Source organism: Elephantulus edwardii, unplaced genomic scaffold (genome assembly GCF_000299155.1).
Source record: "Elephantulus edwardii isolate Elephantulus edwardi_28Jun2011 unplaced genomic scaffold, EleEdw1.0 scaffold00148, whole genome shotgun sequence".
NCBI classification, from domain to species: domain Eukaryota; kingdom Metazoa; phylum Chordata; class Mammalia; order Macroscelidea; family Macroscelididae; genus Elephantulus; species Elephantulus edwardii.
In genome coordinates, this window is record NW_006399898.1 from 377,505 (window position 1) to 394,090 (window position 16,586).

General features: G+C 43.0%; 1 protein-coding gene across 1 annotated transcript in view; it reads left to right on the forward strand.

The window, feature by feature from the left end:
• The window catches only part of TMEM132D (transmembrane protein 132D), a 564,576-nt gene that overhangs the window by 70,753 nt on the left and 477,237 nt on the right, over nt 1–16,586 (forward strand). The window lies entirely within an intron of this gene.

Here is a 16,586-nt window from a genome sequence, read left to right on the forward strand (position 1 = left end):
AGAGGTCTGTCCAGGCTTCTGTAGCTGCTTCTTGTGATGAAACAGCAGCCATACGGAAAGATGGTTTTGATTTCTATTTTTGCCCAACATGTGACTGAGGAGTTGGTACATTTCTAAGTAGTTGATTTCTTGCTATTTTATTCTTTATATTTAAAAAGAATTCCTAAGATTACTAGACTGTTGTCCAAAAGGGAGTGCTGTTGGCCTTGTTGATAGGGAGTTATGCTTCTAATTCAGAGGTTAAGTTTCTCCATGGCAGAGATATGGACATTCTCCTCTTCAATTTCAGCTTAGGACACGTAACAGCATGAGTCAGTTATGAATTGTTTCTGACTTGATGGCCGTGGTGGTGTTTCTTTATACCATTGAGTCAGAACTCACCCATAGCTGACCTTTCAGTGGGTTTCCATAGGCAGTAAATTGTACAGGGGGAAACTGCCCCTCTTTCTCGCATGGAGCAGTGAGTGGATTTGAACTGTGAACCTTTGCAGCACACCACAGTTATACCGTAGCACAATTGTTGTCAGTACAAATCCTTACCACTAAATCACCGGTGTTCCCTTGATGGTAATGAGTATGGTCCAAAAGTCCATTTCTCCTTGGGAGATTTTTTTGACATTCCTTACCCATTTTTTAAAAAAAATTTATTGTATTATTTTTATGTGTACCGTCAAATCTGATCTGACTGGTACAGGAGATTGCCCCCTCCTTCTCCAGCAGAGCATCTGATGGCTTTGAACCGCATTCCTTCCCCTTTTTTTTTTTGAGTATTATTGAATATTTGCGAAAGCACATTCTCCATAATATATTCAGTTTTATGACTAGAGACTCAACCTTGTTACTGACATGGTTCTGACTCTCTGTCCCTCCTTCCTCCTCATTTTTATTTTTTATGCATATAATCTCTGGAAACTAAAAGTACTATATTGCACCTCTTACTTCACTTCTGTTGTATAGGGCTATTCCTCCTTATTCCTGCTTTTACCAGGTTTTTCTTTATATATTTCAAAGTGTCTTAAGTACTACTTTTAACAGAAATGCTGCAAGTGAATGTAACAAACAGGAATTTATTCTTTCACAGCTTTGAAGGATAGAAGTCTGAATTTGAGGTGCCAACTTTAGGGTAAAGCTTTATTTCTCTGTTTCTTCTGAATCTGGGAATGCCTTAGCACAGAGAACCCAGACCCCAAGAACGTGACTGCACTCCTGATTTTCATTTCTTGGTGGTTGAGTTAACCTCTAATACTTCTCTCTTATTTAATCTCTTTTAAAGTGACTCAGTGTAACCCAATAGTTGTGTCCTTCCTCCTTAATGTGATAGGGTTGAGAGCCTACAACACTGAGTAATGATGTAAAGTCACAGAACATTGGAGAATCACAATAGTTAGAGTCATGGCTTAGCCAAATTGATCCATATTTTGTGAGGATCCAGCTCAATCCATAACAATGCTGTGTAAACAAGCTCATTCTGTCTTCACTGGCTTACATACTTTGAGCGTTGTCAGAAAGGGCTGGTTCATGGAAACACATGATGCTGGGAAAGGTGGAGGGTCAGAGAGAGTGGAGAAGAGCCTCCCAGAGGTGGCTTGACAAAGTGACTGTAACAATGGTCTTGCACATTTGTGAGTAAGGCACAGAGCAGTGCAAGGTTCACATCTACTGTTCATAGGGTCACTGTGAGTCGTAGCCAACTCAAGTGGCACCTAGCAACAACAGTCTTCACTGTGCACTTTATCACTCATTTCCATCTGTTGACTTCCTTTGCCTTGTTGACTGCTGCTTTTTTTTTTTTTAAACTTTCACTAAGTCAGCTGTGAGAGACCTTTCCAGAGTACTGAAGAGTAGTGATGTCAGGCTGGAGACTAAGATGTGCCTGATCCGGGCTATGCTCTTTGCAGTTGCTTGCTATGCATCGGAGAGTTGGACAGTGACTAGGGATGATAGAACGAATTGATACCTTTGAGCTGTGGTGCTGGAGAAGAGTGTTGAATACACCATGGACTGCTAGGAGAACAGGTTTGTCTTGGAGAGGGTGAAGCCTTCTGCTTCTTGGAGTCAAGAATTCTGAAGCTTCGTCTGACATACTTTGGGCATGTTGCAAGGAGGGACTGGTCTTTGGAGAGGGACATCATGTCTGGGAGAGTGGAGGGACAGCACAGGAAAGGAAGACCCTTGATGAGATGGATCGATTCTGTGATTGGGGTAGTGGAAGTGTGTTGGAGATGGTGAGGTTGGCACAGGATTGAGCAGGGTTTAGGGCACTTGTACATAGAGTTGCTATGAGTCACAAGTGACTTAATGGCACATAACAACAAGAAGAAGAAGAATCTTTAGATCAATTACATATTCAAAGCATCTGTGAGATACGAAGATAGTTAAGGAGAAATACAGTTCTTAAAAGCACACTCTATACTTCCAGGGGTTTGCTGCTTTTAACCTTGACTTTAGCGTTTCCTTCTCTGTTGTTCTGACCCCTGCTTGCTCACTCTCTTTTTGTAAGATCTTTCCCTCTTGCTCTTTTTGAGTTTCACACCAAATTGGATTTTGTTTTCAGAGACAATCTTTGAATATTTTTTTTTAGCAACAACAACAGGTGATTTTTTGCAATTCAGTGTCTCCATTTTATTCTACATCTCCATTGCAGGCCCCATATTACTGAATCCTGCTATCCCCAGAGCTTGAATAAAGAATACAGTTCCTGAGGCAGGACTGGTGAGAGATGTGGTGTCAATGCGTGTGATTAAGTGGAGCTCTACGATATTTGTGGGATTTAAATTTGTTCCTGTCATTAACAGGGATATTCAGCATGCACCTAGGTTCTTCTAGTTGGAAAAGGAAATGAGTGTTTCTTGAATAGTGTCCTGGGCTTCCTAATGACAGGGGCTTCCGTAAGAAGCCAGGGCCTCGGTGTGTTTCATTAGCACAAGCCATTACATTTCTGAGGCTGTTCTCATGCTAATTTCTAAAGCATCCTGCTGTGGTGGAGTCATTGTGCCACTGAAATCAGCATCCTGATGTTAGCCTCTGCAAGGTTTGGTGCTGGACATTGAAGGCAGAGCACTGTCCGGGAAGGCATAGTCACAGGAAAATGCAGGGCAGCTGGCCAAAGGGCATTCCTCGCTTTCAGTTCCACCTTGCTGAGAAATGTGTTTGCGCCCCAGAGAGACTGAATCACCAGCCACCAGTTGGGTAAAGATCCTCAGTGATTCTCAGGTACACACCTAGAAGACTTACATGGGGACTTGGAAGAAGATCTCTAAGACCCTCAGTGAGATGGACTGACATGGTTGCCCCTACAGTGGGCTTGCACACTATCCAGAGATTGAGGGGTTGGGGCAGGGGCAGGCAAGGTCACCTTCTGTTGTGCACGGAGTCCTTAGGAAACTGAAAGCAACAGCTGGAGGTTTGTTCAGTGTAGCTGTTTTCCTCTCATTCAGCTTCATTTCATCAGAATTCATCCAGTCTGCACTGGGTTTCGCATTTCTGGGAAGAGTCAAGACAGACTTGAGCAGTCAGTGTCCTAGTCCTCTCTCCATGTCTCCAGCACAGAATATAACAATCAGCACTGGCTGTGCTGAAAAGAAGTATCTTGTACATGAGAGCTGGACTGAGAACTTGCAGAATGTGGCCCACTGAGAAAGAACAATTTGCTTGTAATTCTCAAAGCAGCATTACCACTCTCTGGGCTGCAGTGAACACTGGAGAGGGAGAAGTCTGTTCACAGTTTTAATGATGAATGCTGCCTTGGAGTGGTCAAACACAGCAGCCAGTCGTACACCTTTAGGACCAGCCAGGTGAGAGTGACAGGCTCTGCCCCCAGAGGCAGGTCTGTTAAGTCGACTACAGGTCTGATAGGACCCAGAGAAGGAGCATCCACGTGGTGTGGGAATGCACTTTGGTCCTGTGGGTACAGGAGAATCCAGGAAATCTACATTGTCCCGTAAAATTTCTCCCCACTTCGATCAAGTAACTAAAATAAAAAAGTGCCTTTGACCAGTGACTTATGTGAGCTCAAACATGTGCCACATAGACCTTGTGGGCTATATTCTGTTGGTGGCAAGTCAGTGCACGTCTTAGTTCTGGTAGAATGAAGCTGAGGATAAGGTTGCTCAGCTGGGGTGTAGATTACTTACTCTTTGTTAAGTGCCTTCAAGTCAAGCACAAGTCATAATGACCCTATGAACCATAGATCTGAACTTGGTCCTATCCTGTGCCACCCTTCCCATCTCTGATATACTTGATCCCATCGCTGCAGCCACTCTGTCAGTCCATTTTGCTGAAGCTCTTCTCTTCTTCACTGATTCTCCACCTGTCCAAGCATGATGTCCTTTCCTAAGGAATAGAGAGCTCTGGTGGCCTAGAGGTAAGGAGCTTCACTGCAATCCCAAAGGCACATAGTTTGAATCCACCAGCTGTTCCATGGGAGAAAGATAGACAAGTTCTTCGGTTTGATTTATCCTCTGAAAAACCTGTTGGAGTGTCAGCTGTCATCTCCTAACAACATGCTCTGTGCTCCCCTTTGCTTATACTGGGGAGATCCCCATAGATGGGGGAACAGTATGGACAGGGTGCTCTGGGTGGGATGTGATGCTTTGCATTATTGAGAATAGAAACTCCATTTCTGCAGGAAAACTACTGCATGTGGTACTAGCTCAGGAGATTGTCCCCAAGGGCAGTAGACCCACAGAGACATTGTAACTAGGGAACACCCCAGGGTGGCCTTACCCAGAATATGAGGGGAGACCCTGGAGGGCAGAGAGGACAGGAAACGGACAACTTCCCCGTCTCTCCGATGGTTGCTGAGCATTCAGATTTAAAAGTGAGACTAGAATTATTGCTTTGCAAGTAACTTTGGTTATGTGAAGGATGAAGAGTGTGTATGTCATTTGGAGAGGAGGTATATGCTATGCCCCAAGGATAAATATTGGAGGGAATCACTGTGCCTTTTGAGGAACATAGACTTAAGAAATTGAGAAATGTTTGTTGAGGTAAGGTAGCATATGAGGAGGAAAAGTGGAGGTCTTTGAGAAGTGAGTACACAAGAGCTAATAGGAGCTACATTTGAGAACTTTTTCTAGAATGTTACTCCAGACTCATTTAAGGTTACTGCCAACATTTTGAATTAAAACATTGTAACAAATGATTGTCTAAAAGAAGAGAAAACATGAAAGAATCATTACAGTTTCTTTTCCCTCCTAAAAAAGGGAGTGGGTCCAGATAATTTTAGGAGTTTTTCCCCTCTGATCTAAAAGGGATATTAATTTCTATACTATGTAAATGGAATAGGAAAGAAATAGAAATGGGAAATAGACATAAAATAAAGATTTCTCATTAAATTTTATGAACCTAGCATAACTCTGACACTAAAATTGAAAAAAAATTATGAAATGATAGTTAAGTACATTAATTTAAAAATTGCATTCATGAACATAAACATAAAGATCTCTAATAAAATACAAGTTGAGTAATATAATACATTAGTAGCACCAGATGGCTATAACACAAACGCTTGCATCTTTAAGGCATTAAGACTTACAGTTGAGAGAAGGCCTCTAGATGCATGTAAGAAGCTGTGGTGGTCAGTGGCTCGTGCTTCCCCTCCACTCCACAGGAGGAGACCCGTCTGCTCTTAAAGAGTGCTGTCAGGGTTAACTCGACAACAGTGGGGGGTTTTGTTCATCTAAATAAACCTGGTAAAATTTCCCACACAAAGCACTGACTTAAGGGAGAAATACATCAGGGTAGAAATAAAAAAAAAAGAATGACACTTTCCCAACATAAAGCACTGTATCTTTCTCAGTCCAGTAGAAAACAGTGCATACATACATGTTAGCACAATGAAGGAATCCCTTGGTGGGATTCTGTATGACAGTATTTTTATAAGACAGCCAGCTTGATGGCATGAAATGCTATTTATTCTTTTCCAGAATCACTTAGAAAGTTGGTTACTTTGTTTTCTTCAGGTTTAAGTGTGTATTCATCAATCAAAGGTTATCATTGCAAATACACTAACTGTTCTATAGGAGAAGGATGTGGCTGTTTGCTTATATACAATCTTATTTTTGTTGTTGTTAGGTGCCCTCAAGCTGATTCTGGGTCATAGTCGCCCAGTATATGATAAAACAGAACCCCACCAGGTGCTGTGCCATCCTCAGTCTGTGCTGTGCTTCGTTCATTGTTGCAGCCACCATGTCAGCTCATCTGATTGGGGGGTCTTTGTCTTCTTTACTGACCCTCTGCCAAAGATGTTGTCTTTCTCCAGGGGCTGACCTCTCTAGATCACATGTTCAAAACATATTAGCAGAAGTGTTACTGTCCTGGGGTCTAGGGAGCATCCTGGCTACATTTCCAAAACAGATTTAATTGTTCCTGTGGCACTTTATGTTAATGTTCCTCCTCAACCCCCCAACTCAAAGGCATCAGTTCTTTAGTCTGTCTTATTTATTGTCCAGTTTTCACACATCTGTGAAGCAATTGAAAACATTATGGTTTGGATTAGGTTAGTCTTTAAAGTGTCATCCTTGCACTTTAAAGAGATTCTTAATTGCAGATTTTCCAACTTCACTATGTTGCTTGACTTCTTGACTATTCAAGCATTGATTGTGGATCCAAATTAAAGGAAGTTCTTGAAAGCCTCAGTTCATTTTCTGTTTACTATACTGTTTATTCACAAAGGTCATGACTTTGGAAATCATATAAGAGATCTACTCTGTAATGTGGCTGTGAGTGGGAATCACTTTATCAAAAGTGGGTTGGGTTTGATTTTCTTTTTAAGTGATTTGTTATAGAGTCCTTGGATGAGAAAATAGTTAAATGCTCGGCTTTGTGTTAAGTACTTGGCTAACCACAAAATGTGAGTAACAACAAAATGGTTAGTGATTGGCTTAGTTGTGGAGTTGGAACTGACCCATAGCTGACCCTCCATCAAGTTTTCAGAGGCAGGAAATTGCACGGAGGAAATTGCCCATCTTTCTTACACAGAGTGGCTAATGTATTTGAAATGCTTGGCTCCTATCTGAAACATTGAAGGTTTAAGTCCACCAAGCAGCACCTCAGAAGAAAGACCTGGTAATCTACTTCTGAAAAAGTTACCACTATAGACCCTCTGGAGTGCAGTTCTTCTCAGACACACTTGGGGAGCCATGGGTGGAAGTTGACTGGAGGACAGCTAGCCTGGTGTGGGGTATTGTGACATGAGGTGAAAAAGGTGCTCTGGACTTGTATGGAAAGTACTCACTGGGACAGATACTGCAAAGGAGGCTTAGCCCTGCTTGGTGAGGACACCCAGTGTCCACCCGTTCCTCTAGACCCCTGCTGGAGAATTCACCTTGCAGGAATGTGGAAAGGTGGATAGAGATCCAGTGTTAGGTGTGTCTGCCTTGTCATAGTGTATTTGGGCCCCCTCAGGGCATGAGGCCGTGCTCAGGATGTAGTCTGATAGGTGGTTTTGACACATACACTTGGATATAGTTCCACTGCTGGGCTGTACTCAGACTCACAGTTAATACAGGTCTGGCAGAGGAGAACTGCCCCACCGGGATTCTGAGGCCTGATCTTTACTGAGCTCCATTCCCTCCTCTTTGTCCCGTAGCATAGCTGGTTAGTGGGAGCCTCTGACTGTTTATCAGCTGAGGGCCTAGACTACTGCTCTGCAAGGGCTCCTTAAGCTGGGAGCCTTCACATGGACAGGAATCAATAGCATGGACGATCGTTTCCAGGCACAGTCACGCACACACATTGCCTTGGATCTGATGGCATCTGAGGAGGTCAGTTAACCTACTGTGGTAGCTCAGCACTATATCAAGATACAAGGGTTCTGTGCCCTTGGTCACAGGAAGTGACAGAAAAGGGGCCTTTTTGGCTTTCTGTCATCTTCACCCTAATGTTCAGCAAACACAAGGGACGTGTGTTAAACTTACATTCTGCAAAATGAATCTGCGGATCATCTAACTCTGGGGATGACTGTTGGAATATTTACTTTTCAAATGGATTTTTACAGCCAAGATTCCAGGCATCAGTGGCTTAAAAAAATAAAAAAATCAAAGCCTAGGTGAAATGGGGAGGTTTATTTGGTAATTATATTTCAAAACTCATGACCCTGGTTCTTGGAAATGTATGGGGAAGCACAGATTGGTCACTGCAGAGGTTAATTACAAGGCATGGGAGATTTGGGACTCAAGAGAGAAAATACCTAAATTAAAATATTTTTCTTTTGCATTTCCATGTCCCAAGTTCAAGGTAGTGACAGCTTTTTTTGAACCGTTTAGAATAAACCTCACCACCCTTGTAGCTTGTCTGTGAGCCACAATGGCTAGATTTTTTTTTCCTTCCTTCACCACTTTGCTCCAGGGCCAATATTTCACTTTAAAAAGATAAAACAGATGATGTAATTTGAAGTGCTAGTCTTTGCAGGCACATATTCAGTGCTGCATGTAGTTGTTAAAGGTCGGTTTCTTTTGTTGCTGGTCTGCATGTATATTTCTATGAGTTTTAGTCCCATTTTGTTTTATTTTTGATCAATATATATTCAGACCTTTCTTCCTGAAGCCACTCATATAAAAATGTGAGCTTTTGTGATTCTAATGAGATCGAGCTGGCTGATTTCATCCCCTCCTTAGTCCTGTATCCTCTGAAGAGACACCACTAATTTGATTGTGTCTTGCTGGGCAGCATTATGCAAGCTGCTGAAATTAAAGAAACACATTCGATTCACGTTAAACTTGGAGCATCTCAGTGAAGAGTGAAATAGAGATGTGTCAACAGAATATAGATATCACAAATGAAACAGGAGTTTAGAACTTTTTGCTTTTGAATCTTAGACCCTTGCCTTCTTAATTTTTTTCCCCTTTGAAAATAAATTCAGAATTTAATACTAGAGATTCTGTATTTGGAAATTTACAGTCATCTCACTGTTTTAGGATGTGCTTGGTGTGGAGCTAAAACACTCACTGCCTTCATGTTACCTCAGACTCGTGATGACCCTCCCTTGAGTTTCTGCCTCAGAGACTGTCCATCTTTCTCCCTTGGGGTCATGGGAGACTCAAATGGCTGACCTTTTTTCTGTTGTTATTAACCTTTGAATTGGAACCACATAATGTCTTGCATTCTAGCAGGTTTTCAGTGGCAATAAACCACATGAGAGATTGCCTATCTTTCTCCCTTGGACCATCTGATGGATTTGAACTGCCTGCCTTTGGATTGACAGTGTAACTCTTTACCCACTAAGCCACTAGAACTCCCTAGACTTCTTAGCTGGAGACTCAATGCATTAAGCACTGCATCACCAGGACTCCTTGTGTGAGAGATAGGAGACGTCATTTGCTGGAAAGACAGATTATGACAGTGGCACCATAACCTGTGCAAAGAATCATCTGTGATTTCTCTGCTCGTTTGTGGAGTTTATACCCAAGTCCCCTGCTAGACTACCCCTTGAGAGATTTAGGTTGGCTGTCATGCAGTTTCCATGGTTACAAGAATGTGTGGTTCCTTATTTGTGTTTATAGAGCAAAACCCTGGGAGTTATCCATCCTAGGTCTTCTCTTCCAGTCCTTTCCACATTTTATCTCAGCTGTTCTCGGAAATGCATCCCCCATCCATTGATCCACTGCCATTGAGGCCATTCAGAAGCCGGCGTGCAGTTCTTTCCTGGCAAAACACAGCTTCCTCACGGCCCCCTGGCTCCACCTCTGGACTTCAACAATCTCTTCTAATCAGCAATTAAATACATCCTGCAAAGCACAAAAATCAGAGGCCTGCAGACCCTTCATCAGCCACCCTCCCTCCCCTGTGGTTGGTAATCACATTTAGAACAAAGCCCATCATCCTTGCTGTGGTTCACCCTGTGAGCTGGCCTCTGTTTATCTCCCTGATCACCTCCATCGTCCAAGACATTCCAGTGTCACTGGCCTCTCTTCCCAAATATGCCAGGCTCTAGATGGTTCGTTTGCCCTTCCATCTAATGGAACACTCATTCTCCATGTCTTTCCACAGCTACTTTTGTCCTTAATGTCAGATAGCAGCTCAGAGGGAACTTGAACTTGAGAGCAAGGCCCTGCGCTACATCAGCAAGTTCTGGCACCTAGATGTTCCGAAATGCTTGTTCCGTGCATGCTGCAGTTTGTATTCTCCTTTCTTCAGGTGAATCAGGGAGCCCTGGCAGCATAGTAACTTGAGCATTGCTAATTGAAAGGTGGGTGGTTTGATTCCATCAGCTGCCTCTTGAGAGAAAGCTGAGGCCATCTGCTTCTGTAAATATTACAGCCATGAAAACCTTATGGGGCAGTTATACTTTGCCCTTTTTGAAATGAAATGCTTAATGCAGGAGTTCTTGTCTAATTAAGAGAACTATTTTTTTTCCTGGAAATTTAAAAAAGTTATTTTATGTTGGTTTGCTTACAAAGCTTGTATACTTTGTTTCACATTATCCTTCATTCATGTTGTTAAACTATTCTTTAATTTCAAAGATGACTTCGGAGAGTGGTTTCATGTGAAGGTTTAACGTTTTTGCCATATAATTCAGTTATTCCACTACTAGGAATATACCCCAAGTAAATTAGAACTGAGACACAAGCAGAGATCTGTACACCAATGTTCATAGCAGCATTATTGACCATCGCAAGAACATGTAAACAGCCAACATGTCCAACTACAACTGAATGGACTGAGAAATTATGGTACATTCACACAATGGAATACCATGCAGCACGCAGGAACAATTATTTCAAAAAATACTACATAACTTGGGAGAGACTAGAGAGCATTATGCGGAGTGAAGGACAAATACTACTTAAGACCATTATTATAAAAATAGGAGGATAACTAGTAAAACATGGGAGATCCAAGGGGGAAGATGTGGGAAGAGATGGGTGAGGATGGATAGGGGTGAAACCACAGGGGTTTGCACAGTTTGGTGGGTGAAAAGAGGGGCAGAAGGAAATGGGAAGGATCTGACGGAGACCTGAAAGATTAGGTCAGGATGGGCAAGGTCTAATAGTGATTGATTTTATAAAACATCATGCATGAGAATGAGTATAGGAGACACAATATGAGTGAGGAATAGTATGAAACACAATGTATACAAACTTTGTGAGCAAACCAATTAAAAAAAAAGGTTTCTGGAGGGACGTCCAGGCTTCAGAAAGCCTGAATTCCATGATGCTTTGAGATTCTGTTCTGTATTTCTTCCCTTTTGAACAAGATTCTTCTGTTGCATCACTTCCCTAAATACTCAGTCATGATGGCTGGACACTTGCCAGGTTCTTCTTGTAGTGTCTGGTTTACTGATGAGAAAACATGAGCCTTGAACAGGTTGCATGTACCAGCGTCACTTGGTACCTGGTGGAATGAGTATGGGAACCTGCCACAGTGCTGATTTGAGAGTCCCACACTGAAAGAGCCAGAGTGACTGTAGGACCACACCACCCTCAATGCATCCAATCTAATTTGATGTTTGAATCTAAGTCAGGTTTGGCTTGGTAAGAGATTAAGGATGATGCCATGACGAGTAGAGGGGGCTCAGTTGTAGAATGGAAATGAGGCTGGATTGAAGGCTTGATTTGGGGGCCTGTGTGCTGTTTGCTTTGTTCATTTAGTTGATGCCCATGTCAACAAGTCTTTACAGAAGGAGGCCATTGATTACAAGAGAATTTGGAAATACAGATTTTACCATGAAAGCCTGAGACTGTAAAAAGTAACATTCTCTTGGAGGCAACAGAGATATATTTGCCCCTGAGTGGGCTGTGTCTTAGTCTAACAGAAACTCCTCATAAAGTTCAAGCTGCCAGTTGTTGAATTTGATGTGACCTTGTAGGACCACAGGGCATCAGACTACTCTGAGCGTCAGAAACCTGTGGACCTTTTCCAAGAATTCACCTGTGAACATGTAGCATGGCATCTTGTATAGGACGCCTTGCCTCTTGCTTTATGGACTGGGCATAAAAACCTTGCATTCTAGATTCTCCTTTCTGTTCTCTGGGTGAAGTCGCCCATTATCCTCAGATGTTATGGAAGGGATCAGTATTGCACCCTACCCATTGAATGGAATCCGACACCACATTTTTTAGCTTGAGTTTTTATTTGTTGTTGTGTTGTTTTGTACCATCGAGTCAAAATCGACCCGTAGCTGACCCTTGGGCGCGTCTTCAGAGGCAGTTAATCTCATGGAAGGAGATGGCTCATCCTTCTCTCATGGAGCAGTTAGTGGCCTCGAACTAAGTACCTTTGGATTGCAGTCAACTTCTTGCCACTAGTACACCAGAGTGCCCTGAATTTTATTTAGGTATGCTAATTTATTTAATATCCAGGTGAAAAGAAAGACAACACAAATATTTAAAGTGTTAGATGCTGTTGAATCTACTATATCTCATCAGTGACCCTGTGAACAGTGGATCAGAACCTTGCTTTATCTGGCGCCATCCCCAGAATTTCCGTGTTGTTTAAGTCTATGGCTCTAATAACTGCATCATTCTGTCTTGTTGAGGATCTTCCTCTCTTTTATTGACCCCTCTACCTTTACCAGAAAAATTGGAAGAGGGAAAGAGAAATGGGAATTATTTGGAGTCTTGTGAGTTATCTGTTGGACTGCTACCTGATAGGTCAGCAGCTCAAATCCACTGTTCTTCTGCACAAGAAAGGTGGGCCGTCTCCTTCCATAAAGATCTACAGCCTTGAAAGCCTGGTAGGGATTTGCTGTGAGGTGGAGTCAAAGACAGGGGGTTTGGTTTTGCAAGTAGCTTTGACCAGTACACACTTGAAAAGGGGCTTATCTGGGTCCTAAGAGACATGAAAATCAAGCCTTCTGCCTTCTGGGTGCCAAACCTACAAGAACCAATACTTTTAGAAATATTGAATTAAAAAAAAAAAGGTGACTGCACCACATGATAAACACCATTAACGTGACTGAAGTGTACATGAGAAGAGCATCTAGATGGCAAATATTTTGTTACACACAAAAGGGAATTTTAAAGAGTTAGTTCAAAATGATCATGAAATAGAAGTGAGAAGCATCCCATCCTCCAGAATCCACAGACCAGTGTCCTGGATAGCATGGACGAGCTGTCTCTTGCTTCTCTTTTGAGAGGAGATATTCACAGCACTCGCCTGGAGTAAGCTTTCCACACTCAGGGTATAATGCTGAGATCTCCATGTGACTTTTGCATACAGGAATCCAAAACTCTGCTGTGAAGTAGACTCCAGCCTCCCCCAAGCTAGGGCTTGCATGACTGTGAGTCATTACAGAAGCAATGAGCCTCATCTTTCTTCTGGCAAGAAACTGATGAATTCACACTGTCGATCATTTGGTGAGCAGCCCAGTACTTGATCCACTGCACCATCAGGCTCTCTTTTCTGAGTCGACCTTCAGTGCCAGCAATGGCTTCACTAGGTCTCCTAAAGGAACAGTTATTTCCCCAAGGCTGGAGAAGGGAAAGGGGTGGACACAGCAACATTGAAATGCTGATTTGCTCTGAACTCTGGAGATGAGACTTTGGTCCTTAGACACCCGTCAGGCCTCCCAACCCCAGGGATCAGCTTTCAGTCCTTCACGTGAACAGCTCCAGGGAGGGACACACTTGTCAGTATAACAGTACAAGGCCCAAAGGACAGAATTTGCCAGAAAATAAAGCTCAGAAAGCTGGAGGAAGCACAGCAGAAGGAAAGACTAATAGAGTTGGGGAACCTGGGAAGAAGCAGGAGGGTGCTGTTACATCGAGGGGACTACCATAGATGTCAAAAAGCAAAATGTGTATCTGTTGTTTACTGGCAAGCCAATTGTTGTTATGTGCTGTCGAGTCTCCTGTGACTCATAGTGACCTGTGTACAGCAGCTCGGAAGCCTGCCCTGTCCTGACCCAGTCTCACTGAGTCTGACGCACCGACCCACATTGCTCCAATCACTGTATCAGTCCATCTCACCCAGCATCTTCATCTCCTATGCTGTCCTGCTTCCCTTCCAAGCATGATGTCCTTCTCCAAGGACCACTCTCTCCTGGCCGCATGCACAAAGTATGTGAGATGGAGCTTCAAAATCCTAGCCTCCAAGGAGAGACTTGATTTCATCTTCTCCAAGACAGATCTATTTGTTTTCTTGCCAGTCCATGGTATGTTCAAGACTCTTCTCCAGCATCAAACTCGAAGGCATTGATTCTTCTTCTGTCATCCTTAGTCATTATCCAGATCTCTGATGTATACCAAGTAATTGTGATGACCACTTGGATTAGGTCCATCTCTAGACTGACATTGTTGCCCTTCAATATTCTGGAGACATCCCTAACAGCAGACTTTCCTAATGCATTTCATCTTTTGATTTCCTGACTGCTGGTGCCAAGAGTGTTGATTGTGGAGCTGAACAAGCTTTAATTGTTAATAACCTCAATCTTTTCTCCATCTATCATGGTGCTGCCAATTGGCCCAGTGGTGAGAATCTTTGTCTTCTTTTTTTTATATTTTTTTAAAAAATTATTTTTATTTTTATTTTATTATTTTTGTGTGAGTGTACTGTCAAATCAGATCTGACTGGTACAGGAGGAGATTGTCCCTCCTTCCCCGGTAGAGCATCTGGTGGTTTCGAACCATGCGCCTCTGGGATTATATTTGCAGCTCCTTACCACTAGGCCACCAGAGCTCCCCAATCTTTGTCTTCTTGATGTTAATCTTCAGTCCATATTGGAGACGACAGCCATTGACCTTCTGTAACAAGTGCTTCGAGTCCTCCTCAGTTTCAGCAAGCAAGATTGTGTCATCTGCATAACATAGGTTGTTCATGAGTCTTCCTCCAATCCTGATGCTGAATCCCTCATCATAAAGCCTAGCTTCCTGAATATTCTCTGCATATAGCTTGAAAAACTGTGGAGACAGGATGCGTCTCTGATGCACTCCCTTTCTGATTTTGAACCATCTAGTGTTTCCCTGCTCTGTTCTCAGGACTGCTTCTTGTTCCAAGTGTAGGTTTCACATAAGCACAATCAAGTGTTCTGGGATTTCCATTCTCCTCAAGGTTACCCACAATTTGTTGTGATCCACACAGGCAAATGCCTTTGCACAGTCAATGAAACACAGATACACATTCCTCTGGTACTCTTTGCTTTCTGCCAAGGTCCATCTGACATTGGCGATAATGTTTCTATTGTCATGGCCTCTTTTAAACCCAGCTTGTATTTCTGGTAGTTCTTAGATTTATAAATTTTTACCCAATCTACAAGTAGAAGAAACAGAAAGGTGCACTGTTCTTTGCCAACCTGGTGGCACCTCCCTACCAAAGCTTCCAAAATGTTCTCTGCTTAGTTCTGCTGGGGGTGGCCTGCACAGGCTCACAGTGCCTGGGGGTAGCCTCTCAGCCTGCTCCTCACTATTGTGAAAGTACCCAAGTCTTACCCCCTAGTTGTAAGAGCCTGGTGGTGGTGGTGGTAATGGTGGTAGTGGTGGGGTGCAATTGTTACGTTTTTGACTGCTAAACAAAAGGTGGTGGGTTTGAATCCACACAATGGCTTCTCTGGAGGAAAAGCCAGCAGACCACTCTGGTAAAGATTTCAGCCTGGGCTCCTGTGCCCGACAGTCCTGCTCTGCCAGCTGTGTTAGAACTGGCAGGATGGCACCCGATACCACCACTACTACCACATTGGTTTTATGGCCCCCGGGAGCTTCATTTTCCTAAATCTCAAATAAAAAGAATGTTGACTCATTATTCACCAGCAAAAGCATATTAAACATCTGTCTCAAATGGAAGCTTTTTAAAGAACATAGTAAGTTGGGACCATCTCGCCAGAGGTATTTATCATCAACCCTTTCCTTACACTTCTCAGAGGCATCATGGAAATCCACAGACTTAGAATCTAATTCAGACTTTGCCGCCTATGTTTGTGGCTTGGACCTCATAGAGTCAGCTCTGCAGGGCATTCCAAGTGCATCAGAGTGTTCTGAGAATGATAGGGTACAGTGCATGGGAAAGTGGTTTATAAAGCTTTGCAGTATAAAGATCATTTTATGACCTGCCCACTTCACAATCTGACCATTTGCTTCTCCTCTCTGAATATAGATCTTTACTCCAGACCCTACTGAGCCAAGATGGCTGCTCTACCATTTTATTTATTTGAGAATTCTGTGTTGCATTAAACCATTCCAGGACTTTCAGAGATGTGCATTTGAAGAGCTTAGGGAAGAGTCTCCAAGATCTGATTCTGTGGCACTTCTTCCCCCAAAACACTCACAGTAGTCTTAAAACCTTACTGTTTCAAGAACCCTTGAGATGGGAGCTGATTCGGAGGCACAGAATGTTAGATGGTTTTCAGGTTTATGCTGACACTTACTGCAAAGTGTTCTACCAGTCACCCCCAACTCTCACGACAACAACAACAGAAACAAACAGCACCCAAGGACCCAGCTCCAGAAGCGGGATTTAGGATTCATGTGAACTTAAATTGTCCTGTGAATTGGGGAGCCTGACTCATTATAGAGAGGAAAAACTTATCAGTGCTACCTTTTTGCCAGCATCCTTTGCAGCTTGGTGAAGCCATATGACAAATCACTGGTCATAGCCAACTGAACAGAGAAGTTCTCTGTGCCACCTTGTGGGCACCTGCAAGAGTGAGCTCC